This window comes from Olea europaea, chromosome 16, assembly GCF_002742605.1.
Source record: "Olea europaea var. sylvestris chromosome 16, O_europaea_v1, whole genome shotgun sequence".
NCBI lineage: Eukaryota > Viridiplantae > Streptophyta > Magnoliopsida > Lamiales > Oleaceae > Olea > Olea europaea.
The window spans coordinates 10,703,054-10,723,844 of record NC_036252.1 but is presented as its reverse complement, the minus strand read 5'-3'; the positions used below and the strand labels follow the sequence as shown (position 1 = coordinate 10,723,844).

General features: G+C 41.1%; 1 pseudogene; it reads left to right on the top strand.

Annotated features, from left to right (window-relative positions):
- The first annotated feature begins 17,447 nt into the window (after positions 1 to 17,447).
- Positions 17,448 to 18,458, top strand: LOC111412812 (annotated as a pseudogene).
- Positions 18,459 to 20,791: the final 2,333 nt, after the last annotated feature.

Sequence of the window (20,791 nt, the reverse complement as noted above, 5' to 3'; positions counted from 1 at the left end):
CCAGTAGTAATTCCAACGGTATGGTGGTTGAATTAGCCAATTTCCGGCACCGATGAATAGTGTGTAAGTAGGAGGAATTTGGCAATTTTTTGTTAGAGCGATTTTATTTTCAAGTGTTTTTGTCCTTTAAGTTTGAATTAAAATCATAAAGGTCCTTCAATGACAGTTGGTGAAATTAATCCTATAATTATAAGTAGATCTTGCCTAAATTAATAAATCAAATACAATTCTCAAATCAACAAAGTCAAAACTAAAATCGCTCCCATAACCATAAGCTCCAAATTTGATATGTTTACTTAGTAACCACATATGACAAAGCATTCAAGGGACGACGAACCAAAAATGATATCCACCACATATTGGATTTCATCGTGGACTAAGATCAAAGAGGAAAATAAAATTATTTTCCATCGTGGAAGATCACAAGGACGTCGACAAAAAGCTATGGCACTTATATTCAGAAAAAAGAAAGAGAAAACTAGGTTTATGATTGTGATGTAACAATAAATTATTTTATTTGATAAATATATTAAAGCGCCATTTATGTAAATTTTACTCGAGGCTATTTAAATAAATAAAAAATACTTAAAATTGTCGTGTAACTGAAAAGATTCGAAGTAACAAAATATTTACCCTTAATTTTCACCGCACATTTAATGGGATCTACTATTTTTTAGAGCACATTTCATTGGTTTTTATCGAAATCTACTAAACTAACTTTTACCTAAATTAGACAGTGATTACGCCCAAAAAAATAACGTGGTAGTGGTAGTATAGCTTTGGGATGTCAATTCTACGGGAGATGGAAGAATTAGTCAAGGGTCCAAAAGATGATTGTTCTCTCAAAATGTGTAATAGGGTAAAATGAGATCAAGGCTTAAATAACAAAATTAAATCAATGTATAGGTTAGTGAAGCGCCAGAATTCCCTCAATTGGTTTGGATAATTCAACATCATCAATTCGTGTTTTTAACTCAATTAAAGTTGTTAATCTTAACCCTCTAATCGGAAAATATAACTTTGAAGCACTAATTCAATTCAACGATAATTCTAGAAATCTAATTTCCTAAAACACATTCCCGCATTTAATTATTGAAATCTGATTCAAGAGCGACCATATATATATCAAGCATAAGGTAGTAGAGAATCGCACCAATAATTTTAAATAATTGAAATTAAAATTCAATAAATGGTTTCATTTAACAATGGAAAAAGCATGACTAAATCCATGAAAAATCCTATAAATGTTAAACCAATATCAAAACACATTCAAAGTATGGAAATTTAAATTCTAGAATTATTTAAACATTAAAATCTCGATTACACAAAAAAGAATATGTCGATATCACCAAAACCGATTGAGTTCCTTCGTGACGTCACCAAAGAATTTAGCCTTCCATAGAGTTTCTTGCGCCAAAGAGGAGAAGAATGGTGTATGGAGGCATCTGCAAGGTTTTGGACGATTTTTAGGGTATATATATCGTGTTTTGGGTTTGTTTCCAAAAGAGTTAGAACGAAATAAGGAAACTGAATATTGCGCTTTGGAAGTGTTCTATGCGCCCGCATAGTATTAAGTGTTGCGGTTGTATAGAACAAATGTTTTTAGCCCTAAAGTTCTCTGGAGCCTTCTATGTGACTACATGATTTTTGAACTATGCGACAGCATAATTCAACTATTTTCTTTGTCGAACAATTTTTAGTATTTTCTTTTCCAATGTTCAATTGAGGTGATTCAAATTGCGTTGAAAAGATAACTCAAAGAGCTACAACTTTTCTTCAGATATCATCTTCCAATTTGATCGTTTGAGATGTCAAAAAGGTGTCCCAATATGAAGCTAAAAATCGGTGCATAACTTTTTCGATTGGGAATTGATGTATGGTCATACTTTGACGATATTTCTTCCCTTTGACTTCTTTCCTCATCTGCGTGACCTCTAAAACTCTCGAATCTTCATCATAAGGTTAGAAACAAGTTTGGAGTATTTTCACTTTAGTCCTCAAACTTTTATTTTCTTCCACTTTGGCCATTTTTCGCTCTTTTCTTCTAAACTTCCACATTTTCTACCAAAATGCAACCTGAATCAAAACATAAGTATAATGAGTGCATTTTGGTACCAAATAATGACACGAATGCAATAATTAAGAGGGAGAAATATTATATTTTACATTCTTATCAGACAGGAACAACGTAATCTCCACAATTATTTTCTTAAAAAACACCCTATCTGTCCACTTGACACCTCAATGAGGCCTCAGCTAAGATTAGCATAGAATCATGTATTGGAACACAATACTTAGGCAAAATCGAATATTAAATATAGGACAAAAGTGATTAATCTACTATTACAATGTGAAGTGTATCTTATCCCTTAGTTACTTTATTTAAAAGTTTAAACTGAAAAAGACGAAGTACACATACTTTATCTTCAGCATGCTGAATTTATATTCTAATTAAATATTTAATGCACGTGTATCCTGACTCCCGTCTTCGATTGACACTAAGTAACCACAAATCATGGTGTCACACTTTGATTAAGAGGGTAGAGGAATGGTCGCACTCAATCTGTATAGACCTTGACAATCTGGACTTTGGACACGGACAATTTCCAAACTGTTTGCTGGGAATATATCTGACAAAAATGAAACAATTTTGGATGGACCACAGCATGGTTACAAACATTTTCTAGCAAATAATTAATGAGATGGCTGACGAACTTAATCTACAATGAGTAGAATCAATTATTGGGGAGAGGAAATGCCTAAGTGGTGCTTTTGTACCGTGTCGACTAAGGATGATCACGATTTGATTAGATATAATTATTTATTGAGATTATAAAACCGTCAAGAAATATTTGGCATTTTAGAGATCTTTTGGTTCTTTAAAATAATAAAATCGAACAAATTTTGGTTCAGTTCGAATTTATTTCTATTGAATTTTGATATTTATCATTTTCTTAATGTTATATGTGAAACAATGTAATTTAAAATCAAGAAATAACCATAAGATCATAGCTGGTATGCAATACCAAATATGATTAAAGAGCATAAATATGCTTAAAATTTACTATAAGAGTTCATCAATTGAATTATTGATCGGATTTGGCAAAAACCCAATTTAGGTCAACAAGTATTGATCAGGTTTTTATAGTGATCGATTCAATTGCAACATTGTTAATCATTTGATGACCGAGTTAGGTGACTGAGTGATCGAAGTTCAAGTCTAAGGCCCATTTTGATACCCATTTTTTTTGAAAATGCATTTTTCTCTTTCTTCTTTTCAACCACACATTCTTCATAAAATAATATTACACATAAATAAAAAACTTTTCCTCATTTTTCAACCATACATTTTCCATCAATTTACTATTCCAAAATGCATTTTTACATAAAAGTGACTCCCAAACGCCTTCTAAATAAACACGGCAGATTAAACAAAATCATTAAAAATATCAAAAGAAAACACTTTGCAACGGCACTAGAATTATAATCTCAAACAAATTTAAATTTAAAGAGAAAATTAGAATTAGAATTGAAAAATTGACCCTTTTTTCTTTTTCTTTTTAATTCACCACATGATTTCATAAAATAATAAGGAAAATTATTTAATTTCTTAAAGTCGGGCAAGGCAAATGATCGTATTATTTAAATTATATAAAGCACAATTAATTATTGATTATTATCACAGCCATAATCTTTCTTTTCAAAAGTGATGCACAGACAGAGGAACAGAGGCAACAAGAGAATACTTTTTAGTGTACATCTAGAATAGATTAAGTATCAAAAATTAACATAGTTTAATATTATAAAGTATGTTACGCCCCACATCGGCACGTCTCCTCGAACTCACCAAAACCCGAAATCTCATGCTCGGGGTCATTCAAGCCACCACAGAGAACATCTCATTGAGAGGGAAATGGGAGTGGATATCACTTCCTATACCCGAGGTACTCACGTGGCAGAACCACATCTGGGAGAAAACTTCCCACCAGATTTTGAACCTCAAAGGTCGGTTAGCGTTTTCGACCAAATAGGATGAAATCCTAGCAATAGGGTCCGCTCCATACAAATGTCAGCTCAACATGTGAAGGAGCGGGAGCGGGAGCAAGAGGCACCCCCTTCGCTTAGAAATAGGTGGGATAGGAGAAATCTAGTGAATTGAGGTAGTTGGAGAGGGACACCTCCACCTCCCCAAACTGCGTCAGAAGGAGAAGGCTCTGAGGGGCCATGTCACTCTTACGAAATTGATGACGATGATGACAACCTCCCTTTCTCCAGAGAAATTCGAAGCTTCCCAATGCCTACGAACTTCATGCTCCCTAAAATCCCTAAGTATGAAGGAAAGGGGGACCCACAGAAACACCTCACTAAGTACATGACGCAAATGAGCACCAGAGGAGCCTCGGCGACACTAAAATGTAGGGTCTTCCATCTAATCCTTACCAAAGTTGCTGAGGTGTAGTACAGCAGGTTACCACCTTTAAGCATCAGAAATTGGCCAGATTTGAAGAGGCATTTCTGAACCAATAGCTCTCACAAAGGGAAGGAGAGGCCCCAGTGCAACGCCTACAAGATATGAGGCAAGCTCTTAGCGAGATGCTGAAAAGCTATCTCCCCAGATTCACTAATGAAGTCATATACTGCGAACAAGTAACAACTAGAGAGGCCTTCTCACCCTGAAAGGAGGCCTCAACATGAACACATTGTTCTAGAGAGATGTACAAAGCAAGAATCCAAGCACTTATGATGAACTGGTTGAGATGATGAGGTGAAAATCGTCAATGAGGAGATGATTGACCATCAAAATCGTGCAGCTCAGGGACTTCGTTCGTCTTAGAGGCAAATGGGTCAAGGACCAGCGACACACCTCGTCACCCAGCAATGGACACAAACAGGTCACACAATAGCCCCCACATCCGGATAAGCATTGGCTTCAGCCTCTCTGAATGCAGTGCCAGTGCTGGCATATGAAAATGCCCTTATCGAAGGAGGGCCATCCGGAGAAACAAACAAATGGCGCAAGAAGAAGAAGCGGGTAAACATGCCTCTGGAAAGGACAAAGTTCTGTACCTTTCACCAACTCTATGGCCATGACATCAAAGAATGCAGAGACGCACCTCAATCCTCAAACCAAAGCAACCCACGCTCCTCCAGGATGGATCATCATCATGAATACTCCCACAGGTCCACTTCTCCCAACAGGGAATCAAGGTGACAGCGGGATAAATCCCCTCGAAGGAGAGAAACAAGAGATAGATCTCAAGGAGAATCCAGGCAAAGGAATCAGGCCCCAACCACCGAGAAATTGATACAAACATTGGAGGACCCCACATTGGAGGGAATACCAGAAATGTACAGAAGAACTATAAGCGAAAGACCCACCATTGATTACGTACACTGTCGACCAGTCTCGAACTAACAAAATGACTCCAATCACCTTCTCTCAAGAAGATTCGAAGGGTGTTTATCATCCCCACTGTGATGCATTGGTGGTAAAGGCCATTGTGGCTTGGAATGGACTTAAGCGCATGCTGGTTGACAATGGAAGCTCACTAATATACTATTCGGATCAACTTTTGACGAGATGAAATTGAGCATGGCTTGGTTCCCATGGCCGATCCAATATTCGGATTCACAGGGGATAGCATCATCCCACGAGGACGGATCACTTTGCCTATTGAGATGGGATCAGCACCTCTAGTGGCTCATCACTTCATGGAATTTTTAGTAGTGGATCACAAGTCAGCTTACCACGATGTATTAGGCCAACCTGCACTGAAGGACCTTTGGGCTGTGACTTCTATTCACCACTTATGTATGAAGTTTCCAACTGAGCATGGGATTGCGATGGTCTGAGGCGATCAGATGGGCTCGAGATCATGTTTCCTCAACTCCATACGAAAATCTGAGCCCCGTAAAATAAATATGATAGAAACTGATGCAACAAAGGACAACACGGATGTAGAGATGCTTGATGTCCCTGAACAAAAGCAGACCCCTGAACGGGGAGAAGATGTCGACATGATTGAGGCTCTTGAAAAAGGGTACCCTCTTGATGAATTAGACCCTTGGATCATCGAGTTTGAACCGAATGCAACTCTGATAGAATAGCTCATAACTTTCCCTACAAACCCTTAAGACCCCACTCAGACCTTGGGAATAGGGAAAGCTTTGCCCTCTGAGATGAAAGAAGAACTGGTAAACTTCCTGAAAAGGAATACAGACGTCTTCGCATGGAAGCACGAAGACATGGTGGGAATAGACCCAAGGGTCAACTGCTACCACTTGAACATTAACCCCACTTGCACACCACATCGACAAAATAGGCTAGCTCTCAATCCAGAAAGATATGAGGCGCTGAAGGAAGAGGTCGACAAGCTGAGTGGCAAAAGTTTCATTAGAGAAGCCATTTATCCGAAATGGATATCCAACCCAGTGCTTGTGAAAAAGTCCAGCGGAAAGTGGAGGGTGTGCGTTGACTTCACCAACTTGAACAAAGCTTGCCCAAAGAACCGCTTCCCCCTCCTAAGGATAGACCAACTTGTTGACTCCACCGCTGGACATGAACTTCTGAGCTTCATGGATGCTTATTCAGGGTATAACCAAATACCCATGTTCCAACCTGATGAAGAGGACAAATCTTTCATCACAGACCGCAAATTGTATTGCTACAAAGTCATGCCTTTCCGGTTGGAAAAAGTCGACGCCATATACCAGAGGTTGGTCAACATGATATTCGCCGGCCTCATTAGCAAAACTATAGAGGTCTATGTTGATGACATGCTGGTCAAAAGCCTCCAAGCAAAGGATCATGTAAGTCACATGGATACCACTTTTCAAATTCTAGGGAAATATAAGATGAAGCTGAACCCACTGAAGTGCATCTTTAGGGTAGCATCAAGTCAATTTTTGGAATACATTGTGAACTAAAGAGGGATTAAGGCAAACCCCGAGAAGATAAAAGTCTTGCTAGAGATGAAGTCACCCCAAAAGCCAAAAGAGGTGTAAAGCCTTAATTAGATGTGGGCGTGGGTTGGGTCGGGTCGGGTCCGTTTTTACACCAACCCTAACCCAACCTACCATGGTCGATTTGAAATAAAATCAAACCAACCCAACCCAAGTAAATATTGAAACCCAACCCAACCCAACCCAACCCAACCCAACCCATTCAAGTGTCGGTCGGGTTGGGTTGGGTTGGGTTGGCCGATTTAGGCAAAGTCTAATTTATTACCATATATTTATACAAAACCAACACGTCATCCAAATAACTAATTGCAACAAATTTGACATACTTGTATGATTCATGAATGGAAAGATGTTAAAATGCTTACCTCACAATGCAATCCATTTAGCAGTTTTAATGCTAAAAGCTACTGGAAGTGATTGCAAGGGTGTTAACACAAAATGAGTACACAAGTACACGCATTCCTTCATATTTCTCACAGGTATCCGTAGCTCAGCAGCCAGCTGCAGATAGCATTAGAATTAGTGGATCAGAAATAAAAAAATAAAAAAAAAACATGGAACAATCTCCATTCTTGTTATTAATTCTGGATCAAGCATACATAAAAGTTCCATATATATAAAACTAAACTTGGTAAACTTTCACAGAAAACTGAGGCTCAAGCCGCTCAACAAATTCTAAGTATTTTCACCATCTCATAGAACACAAGCATGTGTGAGTGTGCAGAGCATGAGGCCAACTGCTGTTTTCAGTTATAAGTGAGTACCTAAAGTACATTTCTTGCAGCTCCCAACTCTCCCGTGTTGTAACCCTGAACAGAATAAGGTCCTCCCAATGTAAAAGCATCGTAATTGGGAAGATCTCCTACACAACCACCAGAATGGCCATGAAGGACTAATGCAAGTGGTGGAGGCTTGCCAACAGCTTCCTCTGCTTGCTTCAATTGAAAAAATTGGGTCACTGTTAACTGGTGGCGGTTAAAGAACGGGAACTTGCTTCCAACACCAAGTCCTTGGTCAAGCTGCACTCCAAAAATTAAAAAATGACAAAAAAATCTGTCACATTTTGCCCAGTTTAAACTTCAAGCTATCTCCTTAGATTTTAGGTGAGTGTATGTAATATCATGGTAACTTTGTGATATTTAACAAAAAAATGTAAACCAGCCAACCCGAGACCTCCAAGAAGTAGTACCCAGATTTGTATAATCACTGGCAATATTAGTACTTTCGGATTATAACACTTCCAACTTTATGGCGACCCTTGGCCATCCACAATTGGCCACCGACGTCGGTTTTGGTGATAACATGAGAGAACGCCGTGGAGAGTGGAGTGGGACTGTAGGCGCCGCATGAGACAGAGAGAGATGGAAGATAGTTTAGGGTTGTGGGGCTTTGTTTGTCTGCCCATTTGGAATGAAACTTTGAGTTTATTTTTTTTTCTTTAACAAAGCGGATCGGGTTGGGCGGTTTTTTTGGAGCAACCCGACCCGCCTTATTAATCAAAAACCTAAACCCAACTATAAAATTTGAAAAAATCGGGTCGGGCGGTTTAGGCAGGTTGGTCGGTTTTTTGCCCACTACTAGCCTTAATGGAAGGATTATTGCACTCAGTCGCTTCATCTCCAAAGCCACTGATAAGAGCCTACCCTTCTTCAAGATTCAAAAGCAGGGAAGGAAGTTCCAATGGACCAAAGAATGTGAGGCAGCCTTCCAAGCGCTGAAGAAGCACTTGGGAGAGACGCCCCTACTGTCTAAACCTAAATCGCGCAAGACATTCCTGCTTTATTTGACAGTTTCGGACGAGGCAGTCAGTGCGGTGCTTGCCAGGAAAGAAGAGGCAGGCCAGCTGCCAGTATACTACATTAGCAAAGCCTTGTTGCTGGTAGAGACTCGCTACCCAGACATGGAAAATCTTGCTCTCTCCCTACTTACCGCGTCAAGAAAGTTAAGCCATACTTTCAGGCTCATTCAATTGAAGTACTCACCAACTTTCCATTTAAATAAGTGCTACAGAAAATAGATGCTTCGAGTCGATTATTAAAATGGGCAATTGAGCTCAGTGAGTTCGACCTACTGTTTAAACCTCGAAGTGATTGTGTTACTGAGTTCCCCAAAGCCCCAGAAATGGAGGCAATAATAGATCCAGCAGAGCCCCCAACTTGGAAGCTATTTGTGGATGGATCGTTAAGAGAAAGCGACTCCGGAGTCGAAGTCGTTCTAGAGTGCCCAGAGGGCCATAAGCTAAGCAGCACAATCAGTTTGGCTTCAAAACCTCGAACATTACCACAGAGTATGAAACCCTTTCGGCAGGCCTCAGGTTGGCTAAAGAAATACGAGTTGAAAGATTACAAGCTAGTAGCGACTCACAACTTGTATTGAGTCATGTCAATGGAAAATTCGGGGCCAAAGACAGTGGCATGGCCACTTATATGAGACTAGTTCTGAACCTAGTCCCCCACTTCGAGAGGTTCGAACTGGACCAAGTCCCACGCCTCGAAAATACACACATGGACGCCCTGTCCAAACTTGCCAACAGCAAGGATTTTGAGCTGCTAAGAATCGTTCCAATCGAGCGTCTGTCAAAACTTCCATCTCCGGAGATGAAGAAGTAATGTGGATTGAAGGTACCCCACCTTGGATATAACCTATTACAGCCTATCTCAAAGATCAATCGCTACCACCGTCAAAGAATGAAGTAAAGAAGTTGAGAAGAAGAGTTACTCACTTCATAATTCAAGATGGTATGTTATATAAAACAGACTTCTCATCACCCCTACTCCGGTGCGTTGGAAAGGAGGAGGCCATGTACATCCTGAGAGAAATTCATGAGGAAGTCTGTGGTAACAACTCCAGTGGAGCAGCCCTGACACACAAGGTACTTCAACAAGGTTATTTCTGATTGACCTTGAAAAGGAATTCCTGTCAATTTGTTAAAAAATGTGACAAGTGCCAGTAGTTTGCCAATGTTCAAAAACAGCCTTCTTAGGAACTCTCCGTAGTCACCAACCCATGACCCTTTACCAAATGGGGTACAGACTTCATTGGCCCCCTCCCAAAGTGAAGAGAAAGTGCAACCTTTACCATTGTTGCATTGATTACTTCACTAAATAGGTCGAAACTGAACCTCTAGTAAAAATCACTGAGAGGAACACCACAAATTCATCTGGGAGAACATCATTTGCAGGTTTGGCATTCCCACTCCTTAGTGTCTAACTATGAAAGGCAGTTCGATAACAAAAAGATGCGAGACTTGTGTGACAAACTCAGCATAAGGAAGGACTTCTCAACACCTCATTACCCTAAAGCAAATGGACAAGTCGATGTAGTCAACAAAATGATCGAGCACATCCTGAAAAGGAAGCTTGATGCCTCGAAAGGAGTATGGATCGATAAACTTCCCTATGTCCTTTGGGCCATACAAACAAAAAACTGAACCGTAACAGGGGAAACGCCTTTCTCCATGACTTATGGAGCCGAGGCCATGAGTCCAATCGAGGTAGAAGTCCCTTCGCATCGTTGTATAAACTTCAATGAGATCAACAACGACGAAGTGAGAGTATGTGAACTCCATCTCCTGGAAGAAAGAAGAGATTCATCCCAAGTCAAACTGGCTGCGTATCAAAGGAAGATGATCCGCTATTACAACTCAAGGGTCAGAAGGCGAACTCTACGCTTAGGCTATCTAGTACTCAGAAGGATGTTCCCTTCATCAAAATCAATAGGCTCCGGAGTGTTTGGACCGAACTGGGAAGGCCTATACCGTATCATCAGAGAGTCCCGACCCGAAACTTATGAAATTAAAGATATGGCAGGGAAAGTGTTGCCTCATTAGTGGAACATAGAATACTTAAGAAAGTACTACCAATAAATAAATGTATATTTCGATCTGACCTGGCTATGATCCACAAGTTGTAACTTATTCCTATCTGACTAAGCGCTTGGATTGCCTTAGTGTATGATTGTTGAATTCGAGTTATTTGAATCTTCAGTTCATCATTATATTCTATGGATTGTCATTGTTTGCCTCAACCGAATATTGATGGTTAGTAATATTGACTTAAGCAATGATCAAATTATAATAGAACAAACAGTTCAACATAGATAAAATAAGCTTCAACAATTGGAAAATAAATTTCAATTCATTAATATCAAAAACATTACAAGTGGTAGGCCGAAGCCATTACAAAAGGTCCTACTCTATTGGCTCTATGGCCTCTGCCCCCACCTCGGCCCCTTTTGGAACAGTTTCTGCTCCTGCCACAGCCTCTTCCAGAGCAACCAGCAGCCTCCTCAGCAGCAGCTATGTCGGGGCGACCCCCAATAGGCCACCAAACTCTTCCTCCAAAGTCGAGATGTCCAAGTTCGGGTGGATTTCCTTGAGGCGCTGCAAGATAGCTTGGGCGTTCCATAAGGCCCAATAGTTGGCAAAGGTATCATATAGCTCGTGCTCTTCAAAATGGTTAATAAACTACTGCACGGCTGACTCCCCAACTGTTTTCGCCTTTGTCTTCAGAGAGTCAATCTCTTTGACTTGGGCCTCCACCCACTACCTCAGCTCACTTTGATCCTTATTTGAGGCATCGAGGGCCTCCACTACGAGGAGGTGATGCTCACTGGCGTGGTTGATCCACCTCATTAGAACAGCTACTTGGCATTTAGTCTCATACAGTTCTTTCTTTAGTTGTCTTGACGCAGCCTCAGCTTTCACCGCCCTCGCCTCTACCTCCTCCCTTGCCTTCTGGGCCTTCTCTACTTTGGCTCGAGCTACCCTCACCTCATCTCCATAAAACGAGGCCTTCTCCAACCTTTGGGTTAAATCGGTGTTCTTCACCCTTAGGTCCTTCACTAGGTACTCAAGCTGGACCCTGGTGCTCAAAGCCCGGGCGAGGCAAGCGCTGTCTGCAGCCAAAAGGTCCTCGGCTGTATAGGATGATGTGTGATCCCTCCAGGCCTTGGTCCAGTATTTGTAGTGGACCCAGGCCACAGTAGTAGTCTCTGGAGGAAGAGCCTCCAATACTTCCTTCACGAGCTCCTCGGAGGTACATCCCAAGAAGTCTTGCTCCTTTGAGGGCCCACTCTTTCAGGGCGTAGGCCCTCTTCTTCCTCTCCTCTGCAGTAGTCGAAGCAAGGGGGCTGCGACAGTGGGGACAGATGCTAGTGCGATAGTCACTTCTAGCAGACTAGTCAACCTCTCCCCAATCACAACCCCTGTGGGGATCGTCATCTGCTTAATGGCCGCCCTCTCCACTATTGGGGCCCTTGAAGGCCCAGCTGCCCTCTTGCCCTTTTTCAGCAAGGGCTCCTCCTATCTTCCTCCTCCTCGGCTAGAGAGAAGCTACCAGCTGCCAAGTCCTCCATTTATTTTTTGTAGGCCGAAGAGGAGGTCTTCAGGCCCTCGTCCCAGCCATCATCCTTCGGATGGTTTTGAAGTCCAGCTTCAGGGGCCTCTTTTTGTTGAATTCGTCTACAAAACACAATAGGTCAGTCTATATACACTTCAGCCACCACAATGATAAACCAACTGAAGAACACTCACCTTGGGAGGCCATCAATTCGTGTGCAACGAAGTGAATATTCTTCCTTATCAACTCGTTGTAAGATCTCCTCTTCGGAGGAAGCTGATACATGATGCAGATCTTGTTAAAGCCCTCAATGGATAACTCACATCGAGGAAGAGAAACTGTAAGGATAGATAAGTTATATTCCGAATACAAGTAAACATATTTTTAGAGACAAAGTGCTAGTACTCACTAAATATGGAGTATTTGGTGGGAACAATAAGAGGTGCCAGGGGATCACCCTCCACTGTATCCCATCTCTCAGAAGCCCAGAACCAGGAACTCTTCCATTCCTTGATGGAGTTCGGCAAATCGAGCACGAATGTAGTATGAGACCCTCAGGAAGTCAAATAATACCACCCCTTCGTCTTATCACTCCCGTCGCAACCTTGGGTATATACATTGTTTGGAGAACAGAGAAGGACATCTCCACCCCATAGGATGCCTCCTTCCAAGCATCCATGAACCTACCATCTGGCTCCAGGAGTACGGATTCAACTGGATAGGGGCTAGGCCATAGGATCTTAACACGTATCTAAAGAAGGGGTGAATGGGCAACCTAAGCCCGGTCTTGAGGATGGCCTCACTAACAGCCACGCACCCCGACCTTGGGTAACAGGCTCGCTCGTCCGGCCCAAAAGTATTAAACCCATACTATTTGAGATTCTATACTTGGTCCTAAGTCTAGCCAAGTCGGCCGTTTTCAATTTGGAAGGATAGTCAGACGTCCCCATTGTACAGAAGTGTCCACTGGGTTGTCAGGTCGCTTCCAAAGGTTTCCCCTCCCAATATCGCCTCGGACAGTTCTAATGAGGTTGTTAATATAGGCTGGTCTACCCTCACTATCTCCAGATCCCTCCCAGATGATCGACTACCCTCAGAAACCATTTTCTCTCGAGATAATTATGAAAAACTTGCAACTTACTAAAATGAGAATAAGCGCTCGACAACCATCGGAGGGTCTGAAATCAGTTTAGAAATCATCGGAAGTGCTTGGATGTCGCCGAAAACCTTGAAAAATTGTCGAAAATCGCAAAAATTTGAAAGCAAGATAATTTTCAGAGAATGCAAGAATAGAAATCTTGCAAAACACACTAAGTCCTCATTTTATAGGAGACTTCATACGATCCCCACCGTTGAATTCAAATGATGTCAATCTAGGCTATTCATCGCATCACAAATCTAGACCGTTGAAATGAAACGTCAGATTTGATCAATGCCCAAGATCTGCTTGTATCTCTCACGCACGCATAAAACGTGTCACCTCGAACAAAAACAACCGTCAACAATAAGTAGCCGCAATAACCTTTTTCTGGGAACATGCATCATATCCAACTATCACCTTGAAAATACGCAACAGTTGTCACGTCGATTAACGTCATAATAAGGCACATCGAATCAAGGTCAAGCTATCCTAATTCTCCTCGGATTCAGCGCCTCTAAGCCTTACAAAGCTTAAGCCATCTACCAACGTATCGTCCCATGTGGGTCAACGAAACGGTAGCAGATACGCTTCTTGATCAGCTTTACAAAGCTTCAACACACCTGATGCCAAGTCTCCCACGGGCCTTCACCTCAGATACAGTATTTCTAAACTTTTCAAAGCCTAAGCTATCTCCCAACGCATCGTCCCTTGTGGGTCAACGCAACGATAGTAGATACACTTTTTCCTCAGCTTTACAGAGCTTCAACGCACTTGATGCCAAGTCCCCTATGGGCCTTCGCCTCGGATGCAGTGTTTCTAAGCTTTACAAAGCCTAAGCTATCTCCCAACGTGTCGTCCCCTGTGAGTCAACACAATGATAGCAGATACGCTTCTTCCTCAACTTTACAGAGCTTCAATGCACCTGATGCCAAGTCTCCTATGGGTCTTTATCTCGGATGCAACGTTTCTAAGCTTTACAAAGCCTAAACTATCTCCCAACGCGTCGTCCCCTGTGGATCCACACAATGGTAGCAGATACGCTTCTTTCTCAGCTTTACAGATCTTCAACGCAGCTGATGCCAAGTCTTCTATCGGCATTCACCTCGGATGTAGCGTTACTAGGCTTTACAAAGTTTAAGCCATCTCCAATGCATAGTCTCCTGTGGGGTCAACACAACGGTAGCAAATACGCTTCTTTCTCAGTTTTATAAAGCTTCAACGCACCTGATACCAAGACCTTTATGGGCCTTCACCTCGGATGTAGCGTTTCTAAGATTTACAAAGACTAAGCTATTTCCCAACACGCCGTTCCCTGTGGGTCAACGCAACGGTAGCAGATACGCTTTTTCCTCAACTTTACAGAGTTTCAACGTACCTGATGCCAAGTCCCCTATGGGTCTTCGCCTCGGATGTAGCAAAGTCTAAGCTATCTCCCAACGCATCGTCTCCTGTGGGTTGACGCACTAGTGGCAGATACACTTCTTCTCAACTTTTATAGACGTTCAACGCACCTGAGGGTCTTCACCTCAGACGCAGTTTTTCCAAGCTTACAAAGCTCTAGCCATCTCCCTGGGCGTTGTCCCCTGCGGATCAACTCGACGACTACAGATGAGCTCCTTCCGCCTTTAGTAAAATGACTCATACGCCTCGGGTAGAAGCTAACTGCCCTTCACGAATTAACGAACTACCGACCAAGACGATCCCATACCAACATCGCCTCAGTTTAACAATACACTCCAGCCACAAAGCCTTCGACACATCTATTTGCTTCGCGCTTTGACGTTAATTCTTCACCAAATACTACAAATCTCCTCTAATATCAACATAATCGGATAAACAAGTCCACCCATGATATGAATATTCATGCCTGAACTTGGGGAGACCACTGTTACGCCCCACCTTGGCATTTCTCCTTGAACTCACCAAACCACTTCATCATGCCTGTCCCACTCCTCTACGATGTGCCACGTGTCCCTACAAAGTGGTTCCGAAGTGATATCAAATTCGGCAGAACTCCAACTTGACTCACCGCAAGGCACACACTACAAACTAAATCTACTGAAGTGACCGAAGCACCCCCATAACCGAAGTGCTTGGCTCTCCGATGTGCTCCCTTAACATATACTTTCGTCGCCAGTTTCGGAAGTATATCTATGCCAGGATCCTCTATGTATGTGACATCTCCATGGGTCTAGCTGATGGACATCAAATTTATGTCAATTCAACTCACGAGAATTAATAATCCTCCCACTGTAGATGCCGCTGATTGAAGCCTACGAGCAGACGTCTCACATCGTCAGATGCATACACGTGTCCCACATCCAATGATGTTCCTCGTCTATAAATACTCAAGGTTTGGCAAGAGACAAAGGTAATGAAACTCATATTAAACTTAGCTCTCTACATTCAAGCATTATATATTCTCCTCCCCACTTTCTTGCACAATTCCGGCATCGTTCCGATCATCGACCACTGACTTGACCGTCAGAGTGTATGCGGCCGCCACAATCCATTTGGTTCTGGCCGTGTACTCATGACCGTGTGTTGTTGTGCGCAGGGAAGAACACGTAGAATGGCTCTTGGCTGGCCACGTGGAGATCCAATTCGCAAGATCAACAAAGTATTTAACTTCATAATTTTATATAAAATCGAACAGTATAAAAATTGAAAAATCACTTTTCTAAAAAAAAATATTAAGAATAAGACTTAACTTATTATTCTTGTTCTACAGCGTGACACCAGAAAATAAGCATTTTCATCTTCGGCTCAAAATAAGCAAATATTATTGAACATGATTCCATTATATATTTAATATTGTTAGATCTATTTCACTGAAATAAGAGGTAAATAGAGTTTCTTAGTTTGAAACCTTTGTCCCCACTCTTACAATTCGGACTTGTTTCATGTATTAGTTAAGTTGCCCCTCCCTAAATTTTGTCAAGACTTTAACAAGATGGAAATGTACTCAAATGACACCCACTCTATCTAATAGTTTAAGAAATTGACTAATATTTTAGAAACCCATTGAAGCATTGACTGGAAAAAAGATAATTGTTTTAGATTAATGGTCGAACATGGATTGAATTAGACGTGAAAATATTAATAACTTTTGTACCACTCTTTTGAAAAATGGAACTTGTAACTATTAAATCGAAACCGGTTCTTGGTGAATCTATTGATTCCTTTGTTTCTTTTCTGGTTTTGAAATTTTCAATTTTTTGTCATGTAAGAGACTAGTCTCTAATTTTCAACTTTCCCAGTTGAATCAGAGGATCGGAACCCTATAGCATCGATCATGACGCAATTATGTATGCACTATTCATTTGAAAATTAATCACTCATGAGTGTAACTGACAATTATAAGTAGGGCATGTCAACATTGGATTTGAGTCAATAAAGATGGTCAAGAAACCCCTTTCACTCACTTCCCTGCCTCAAAGCAATTCCCTTTAATTCCCAGTCCCACAAGAAAGTGAAATAACCCAAATTATGTCTCCCTAGATTCCTTTCTTTATTTAAAAAAAATAAAACATTCTCTGTTTATGTCTTTACTCTTTATCTTCCTGTAGCCATTTTTATTTTTCCCACTCCTTTTGTCTGTGGGGTAGCTTGCTTTTTCTTTTCTTTATTCAGATTTTGGGTCAACTACGTTAACCAAATTTTTTTTTTTTTTTTTTTTTCACTTAGTTCATTTCATTGTTAATTATGTAAGATTTAAAGCGATTATAACAAATTATATTAGTTTTGATCAACCCCTTCCTCTTGAACTTGTTATACCGAATCATGCAACTCGTATGAGTGAGAGTGTTTAGGTCTATGAAAATATTAATCGAAAACGATAAATCGACTAAAAATAAAGGGCCTATTTGATTTTTTTTTTTAAAGTAAGACTTTAGCATTTTATTTTTTTAACGTTGTTTAATATTTTCTAATTCGTCGTACCAAACATATAATCAGAGAAGGATAAAAAGAAACAAAGGGGACTCTTGTCCCTACTCAGCTCCATTTGAAAGACTTGCCATCCAATATAATTTCCTTTCGCAGATGAAGATAATCATGGCAACGAGTAATCAGGACATGTCCTCTAAGAGGCATTTCCACTGGACAACAAAGGTCACCAGTGAAGATGATACATCCCCAACCTTAAATCAAGAGGAAAAAGAGAACCACCCACAAGTTCAAGCCTTCAAGTCTCCCGTCCCGGATGAGAAGAGGGAAAACGAAACCGCCACCCGCAATCAAGAGACGCCCCTAAAAGTTCCAATTTTCATGCCTTCCATTCTGGATGATAAAATTGAAACCGTTCAAGTTCCAACCGTCAAGTCTTCTGTCCGGGACGAGAAAAAGGAAAACGACAATGTAACACGTGAACCAGCAGGTCCTCCAGGGCTGGTGGCAACAAGAAAGAAACTGCAAAACATTGCGGTCTCCAGGCTGCGGTTCGTCCTGACAGCGTTCGGAAAAACCCCAGCCCGTGCTGACGGCCAACAAGCACTTGGATCCCGAGTAATTGGCACCTTATTCGGGCACAGACAGGGACATGTCCATTTTGCATTCCAGAAGAATCCCAGTTCAGAACCAGCTTTCTTGATTGAACTGGCGACTCCAATCACAGGCCTGGTCCAGGAAATGGCGTCCGGCCTAGTTCGTATAGCCCTGGAATGCGACAGGGAGCCAGAGAAGAAACCGATGAGGCTCCTGGAAGAACCCCTGTGGAGGACATACTGCAATGGGAAGAAATATGGATTTGCAACAAGAAGAGAATGTGGGGAAAAAAACTGAAAAACATTGAAAGCTGTGGAGCCAATTTCAATGGGGGCAGGAGTTTTACCTGCAGAAAATAATGGAGATTTTGGTGCAGAATCTGATGGTGAAATCATGTATATGAGGGCTAAATTTGAAAGAGTTTTAGGGTCTAGAGATTCGGAAGCATTTTATATGATGAATCCTGATAATAATGGGGCTCCTGAGCTTAGTCTTTACTTGCTTAGAGTCTAGAAATGCAGATCTGATATTAACATGTATGTTTAATTACATTTTTTTTTATTTTTTTAATTTTTTTTTTATTATTATTATTTTTTTGGGGTTCGTTCTTTTCTGTTATAGAATATGGAATTGGGTTTTGGATTGGAAATGTGTTATATTGACTAATAACTTAATTAAGAGTCGTTTTTTATTCTAATGTGTTTGGATTCAGTGAGATTAATTTTCCTCATATAATCATATGACATTTAAAAATGTTCATGATAAAATATATTTCAGCAATAAATCGAGCAAACGGATGAAAAGGTTCTTATAGTCAATTCATACGGAACAAAGACTTTGTTGTTTGTTGTTACAGGATACAATTGAAGTGATCCATTTGATTGTGCAGAGAAAACCAACTCAAGTATTGTCTTTTCAAGAAAGTGGCACCTACAAGTTTTAAAACTATCGTTGAGACAATTGGTCTTTAGTTGTTTTTTTCTTTATTATGATATTTGGGTTATGGACTAGACATTAATTTTTGTAGTATTTGGAGTTTCCACTATAGAATTTAGTCAATAAAGACGTTGATTAGCATGACGAACATACTTTTATATTGTTCTATCTTAATGGTTGGGGGCAGCCTCCATTTATCTTTTGCATTTTCATTTTCCTTTTTTTATTTTATTTTATGGTTATTGGCTCAATGCAATTTTTTATTTTTTATTTTTTTAGATTAAGTTTAACAATCGTAGCTCTTTTAACTTAATGCAATATGGTCATAAGTATGTGAATAGAAGATGAACATAATTCATGAAAGTAGAAAGAAACATTCAAATCTGGCTTATAACACTTGACATAGCACCCTCGAGACTAAGACATTGACCTTAATCAAATTCAAAACCCGACGTGAAAGCCCAATTAGCATATATTTTTACCTACCGCGAGATTGAAGGTCAACTAGCAAATACTTACCTAAACTTGTGGCTAGTACAAAAACGCAATAAGAGGCATTTCACATTTAAAAATAACAAACTGTGACTTGTCGACTAGAATCCTAAAACTATAAATACCAATATTCACTCTACACAAACTATGAAAATCCCTTAACATAAACTAAAGCACTTAAAAATCTTTGAGTGGTCAACACACACTTTTATCCCTTTAAAATCTTGTTTATAAAGTGATTCCTTATCTACTATAGCAGTCAAAACATACACATAGACAAAGCAATATAGAACAAATTATTGATCCCTTGCCATTCTGATACTTATATGTAAAAAAAGAATTATTTTTAGTGCATTTAAAGTAAGAACGCCAACTTCTTTTCTATCACACCAATTCGAATTTTGTTTTCAATAACATTGAATGACATTGCAGTCAAACATGTATTATAATTGATGCTGTAAAAATACGACAAAATATATGTTAATTGTTATTCCCTTGTAATTCTTTTTTCTAATCACATTTGAGATCAACCATATAGCAAAAAAATAATACTAATTGATATTGGATGGCGTAGACAACCGCCTGCGGTAACGAGCAAGGTAAGGCATTACGCGCTGACGCAAGATCGTCGACCACCCCATGGGCGCTCTACCTCCACACCAGGCCTTCGACACCCATGGGCGTTCTACCTCTACGAGAGACCATCGACCCCCCGGTGCTCTACCTCTACGAGAGACCATCGACCCCTCGAGGGCACTCTACCTCTACGCTAGACCATCGATCCTCCGGGGGCGTTCTACCTCTACGAGAGACCGTCGACCCTCTTGGGTGCTCTATCTTTACGAAAGATCATTGAGCCCCCGGGTGCTCTATCTCCATGAGAAACCATCGACCCCCCAGGGGCACTCTACCTCTACGAGAGACCGTCGACCCCCCAGGTGCTCTACCTCTAAGAGAGATAGTCGACCCCTCGGGGCACTCTACCTCTACGCTAGACTGTAGACCCGTCAGGGGCGCTCTATCTCTACGCAAGAACGTCGACCCCTCGGGTGCTCTACATCTACGAGAGACCATCGATCCCTCAGGGGCACTCTACCTTTACGATAGTTCGTCGACCCCCCGGACGCTCTACCTCTATAAGACACCATTGACCCCCGGAGGCGCTCTACCTCTACGAGAGATCATCGACCCCTCGGGGGCACTCTACCTGAGACCGTCGACCCTCCGAGTGCTCTACCTCTACAAGAGACCATCGATCCCCAGGTGCTCTACCTCTACGACAGACCGTCAACTCCTCGGGTGCTTTACCTTTACGCGAGACCGTCGACCCCTCGGGGGCACTCTACCTCGATGCTAGACCGTCGAACTACCGGGGGTCCGTAGAGGTACACTCTACCTCTACAAGATATCGTCGACCCCCCCCCCCCCATGGTTT